The sequence below is a fragment of the Nannospalax galili genome, unplaced genomic scaffold (genome assembly GCF_000622305.1).
Source record: "Nannospalax galili isolate Female #2095 unplaced genomic scaffold, S.galili_v1.0 scaffold85, whole genome shotgun sequence".
NCBI classification, from domain to species: Eukaryota; Metazoa; Chordata; class Mammalia; order Rodentia; family Spalacidae; genus Nannospalax; species Nannospalax galili.
Window position 1 is genome coordinate 6006000 of NW_008358866.1, and position 5110 is coordinate 6011109.

The 5110-nt window shown below is 41.9% G+C and overlaps 1 pseudogene; it reads right to left on the reverse strand.

Moving 5' to 3' along the window:
* Nucleotides 1-1884: 1884 nt before the first annotated feature.
* On the reverse strand, nt 1885-3123 carry LOC103725244 (annotated as a pseudogene).
* Nucleotides 3124-5110: the final 1987 nt, after the last annotated feature.

Below are 5110 nucleotides of genomic sequence, written 5' to 3' on the forward strand. Positions count from 1 at the left end.
CCCTCACGTATTTGTCAATGACTAAAGCATTTTCTTCTTTCTGTGGGAAGGACATCCATAGGGTACAGGGTGGGATATGAAGAACCTTACAGGTATGACTTTTATACAGGGCAAAGTAGTCCATAAATACCTCTACACACTTCATCTCGTATTCCTATAGAATTATTGACAGGATGACCTCTTTCTCTTTTCATAACTTTTCATTGATTAATCCTTATCACAGCCATAACAAAGCACATTGTAAATACTTTGTGTCTCAGTGAAATAAAACATAATATAAAAAGAATATTGTCTATGAACAAATTCATGGATTTATAGCTGAGATGATATTCTATTTTCCTCATGAAATTGGGAAAAGTGTCAAAGGAGAGCAGAATCCTATCCTAAAAATGTGTTCCTCTTTCAGGTTGTTGTTTTAATAGCAAATGATGCCCTATGTCTACTTCTCAAGAGCCACAGGAACAGATGGCTGTCTCTGGTCACTCCACCCAAGGACAAAGGGTCACTATTTCAATGTAGTGTTACTCATTGTATCCGTTGCTTTTGCCGATAGAACAACCTAAGGAATGAAAGATGCATTTTGGCCCGTGGTTTCAGAGATGTCAACCTATCTTGATGATGAGGGATTGGTGGAAAAGGGCAGTACGATCATGGCAGGATGGAAGCAAAGAAAGTGAATACATGAAGGACCCAGGGCAAATGGAAGAACCAGAGACATACCCCCCAGTGACACACTTCCTCCAGTTAGACCCCATTCCTTTCACCACCTTCCAATAATACCATCATATTATAATCCATGAAGTGGGACTGGACAGCTGGCTCAGCGGTTAAGAGCACTGGCTGCTCTTGCATAGAACCCAGGTTTGATTCTCAGAATCTACACGGCAGCTAACAACCATCCATAACTCCAGTTCCAGGGGAATCTAATGCCTTCTTCTGATCTCCACAGATATTGCGCGACATGGGTACACTTACACACATGCAGGCAATACACTCATACACACAAAATAAAATTTTTAAAGTTAATTAAAAAAATAATAATCCAGGGCTGGAGAGATGGCTCAGTGGTTAAGAGCACTGACTACTCTTGCAGAGGACCCAGGTTTGATTCCCAGTACCCACATGGTGGCTGCAAACCATCCTTAGCTCCAGTTTCAGGGGAATCCGAAGCCCTCTTCTGACCTTTGCAGCATTGCATGACATGGGTTCACTCACATACATGTAGGCAATACACTCATACATATAAAATAAAAATAATAAATAAAATATTTTTAAAAATAATAATCCATGAAGGGATTAATTTGTTCATTAAGTCAGAAACTTCAAGAATCTAATCACCCTAGAGACATGCTTTTAAGATCTCTTAAGCATTTCTCAGTGCAACCAACTTGACAATTAAAATTAACCATCACACCCATTTATAGAATATGGATTAGAAAGCTCTGGTTTAGGAAATGGTGAGATTCATAAATGAAAGGCAAGCTATTTTACAAATTCAAGACCTAGGAGAAATCTGTGTATCCAAATTATAGAAAAATTTTGGAAGATCAACAGGACTATAAAAAGTGGGAATTTCCAGGAAATGGTATTTACAAAGGATCATTTGATCATGTGACTATTGTGTTCAGAACACCGCTCCATCACATGATAGGTATATAAATATGTTACTTAATTCCTACATCAGTTACTTATATTCTCTATTGTAGAGATGGTATGAATTGGGTTTGGGTTAAGAACATGGGCAAGAGGGGTACCCAAGGTGGAAGATTCCTCCCAAGATCAGGCAGAGAGCTAGGGCTGAGCATTCTGCCATATAACTGTCTCCCCATTGAGCTCTGGGCAATAACAAGAGGAGCATAGATTGGCAAGGGCTTTGCTGGCCTTTCACTTGGGCAGGATATCAGAGGACTCAGATGCCAGCTTCCCATCACAGGTCTCAGTCTTCTTCACAACCATGGCTTTGGTGCCAGCTGAAGGGGCTGTAGCTCCCAGCAAAACTGAAGCTGGGCTGGAGAGAGCTCATTCTGTAGCTAAAACCAGGACTGGTGAAGCCTCCATAGGCTGAGCTCAGCCCTCCTGAGTATTCACTGGTGGTCTTCCAGATTCCAGCAACTTTCCTCACCCTCCAGAAGTTGGTAGGTGGTGATTTTGATGTCCAGTGCCAGCTTGACATTCATCAACTCCTGGTACTCACACAGTTGTCAAGCCATGTCCTGCTTGGCACGTTGCAGGGCAACCTCTAGCTCGACCAGCTTGGCATTGGCATCCTTAGTGGCCATCTCCCCACGTTACTCAGCATCAGCAATGGTAGCCCCCAGGGATGCCCTCTGGTCTTTAAGGGCCTCAGTCTCCGCCTGCAAGTGGTTGATGTTGCTGTTCATCTCAAAGATCGTCTGTGCAGCACAAGTCCTCCTGGGGCTTCCCAGCCAGAGTCTGCAGTTTTTCATATTTAATCTGATACATGCTGTCAGCCTCTGACAGATGTCACTGGCGATGTCCTCATACTGAGCACGACCTTCAGCGATGATGCTGTCTGTGTCCAGGGAGCAGCTGTTGTCCATTCATCCTAGTACTTATTCTTGAGGTCTTCCACTAGCCCCTGCATGTTGCCAAGCTCTGCCTCCAGTTTCAGCTTCTCCTGGCCCAGGGCTTCCAGCTGCTGCTGCTGGTTATTAATATAGCTCTCAAATCTATGGTCCATGTTACTTAGAGCTGTCTTCTGCTGCTGCAGGAGGCTCCATTTGGTGTCCAGCATCTTGTTCTGTTGCTCCAGGAAGTGCACCTTGTCAATGAGGGAGGAGAACTTATTGTTAAGAGACTTGAGCTGTTCCTTCTCCTGAGTGCACACAGCCTGGATGTTGGGGTCCACCTCCACTTTCAGGGGACTCAGCAGACTCTGGTTCATGGTGACTGCTGTGATGACCCCTATACCTGTCCCACTGAAGCCACCACCCAGACCCATGCTGGTGCCCAGGCCCCCCACAGAAGCTGATGCTGCAGTCGACCCTGAAGAAGCTGGAAGACCTGCTGCCAACACCGGGTCCACTCATATAGGAGGCTGCTGAAGGCCCGGTGGCTGGAGGTGGACACCTTGTAGGACTTCTGGGTCACCCTGATGGACATGATGGGGGCTGGAATGAAGGCAGTCGAACAGAAGACAGAGGTTCAAGAGCGAGCTGAGCAGCTGCTTCTATGCTTTGTTTTTATCTAAAAACAACCCAAAAACATAGAAAAAATTTAGGAAAATGGAAATAATTTGCATGTTTCCTGAAGCAGTTGAGAATAAGTTAGCATCTTTTTTCCTGTCATCAATACTTCTGTTCCTCAGTGTATTTTCACATACCTAATTTTTATTTTAAGGAAGTTTACATTAATTTATTTATTTTGTGTGTTTTTCTGAGCATACATGCACATGCTGTGGTACACTTGTGGATGTCAGGCAACAACTTGTGGGAGCTGGTGCTCTCCCACATTGTGGATCCTGGTGATTAAACTCAAGTTGTGGGGCTTGGCAGTAAGCACCCTTACCTGTTGAGCCACTAGCCAGTCCTGCATATTTAATTTTAAAATGACTTTGTTTAATTTTCTTGATGATAATGACAGTCTTCTACATAATTTGCAGGTAAACTTGCAGGTAAATGAATGGATCTAGAAACTGTTATACTAAGTGAAGTAACACAGACTCAGAAAAACAAATGACGTATGTTCTCCCTCATATGTGGCTCCTAGCACCAAATCCTTTTAAGTTCCAGGTCCGTTTAATAAGATGATGCTATACAGCATCCCTTCTGCATGAAATAACTACCATCATCATGACTTAGGCTAAGCCTGATTGTTAAACATAGTCACAATAAGGCTTGTTGATGATTGTGCTCATTCACTAAAGGAGTGCCAAGAAGGTTCACTGGACCCTCACCTGAGTATCCAGCCACTCTTCCCAGCCAACTAGTCCAGCCTTGGAAGTCAAAAGAAAAAAGAGGAAGAACCCAATAGAGGGATGCTTTTGGAAACCCTTGTCAAGAAACTCCAATGGACTTTCACATGAACATTTGAAAATTGCCCTGTTTTGACTTTTTTCTAGTTCCCTGTCTAGAACTTGTAATGCTAATTACTCTTGCCTTTACTTCTCCTTCACATCTCCTATTCATGATTCAAGGACTTTCTTTTCCCCTTAGAGACAAGAGTTATGCAATTTGGGAGTCTTTTAGATAGACCCACTGAAGGGGTACTCCAATTGTCTCAGCCTGCATCCCTGTTCAGCATGGAAGAAGCCAGAGTGGTCTGCGTCCCTATTCCCTATCGGCAATTTGGCTAACCCCTTCAGAGGATGGTATGATAAGAATAGAATGTAAGAATTGGCTAAGCAGTTAGGGTAAAAAGACCCCAAAGAAATGTAGCCAGTTTCTTTGCTAAAAGTCAAAATATCCTTGGGCTTGTTAGCAATATACTCTGTTCCAAATGCCAAAAATCTCAAAAGTACTTGGGAGCTTGTATATAATCCTTAAAAGATTTTAGGGTTACCTCTTCAGCGGGGGGAATGTTGGAGGGGAGGGAATGGGCATGGATTTGATCAAAACACCGTATATACATGTATGAAATTCTCAATAAAGTTTTTGTAAAAGTTAACAAAATGGAGTCATCAAAAATTAAAAATTTACAATGATATGCCTTATAAACCTCTGATCTCATTCAAACACAGTTGTCCAAAAAGAGACCTTCATAATAAAATCACATGGACCAGAACTATGAGTACCTCTCATCTTTCCTTTCATGACTTTTACACTTTTTTATATTATGTTCGTTATTTATAAAATGCCCCTCAATTTGGCTTTGCCTGACATATTTTCACAATTATATTCAGGTTTCAAATCTTTGAAAGGAATATCACAAAAAGATACTGTATCTCGTATCATTCTGGAAATTGTGTACGTGCTTGTTTTTCTCATTAGTTTTGTGGAAACTGATTTATTGCATGATATCTACCAGACTACTAAATACTACCATTTTTCTTTTATAGTTAACAAATGTTGGGATGGAATTACCCTAACTTAATGTGAATGTTCCATTCATAATGAAGCTGTTGATTTAACTTATTTTGACTTGTGGATTG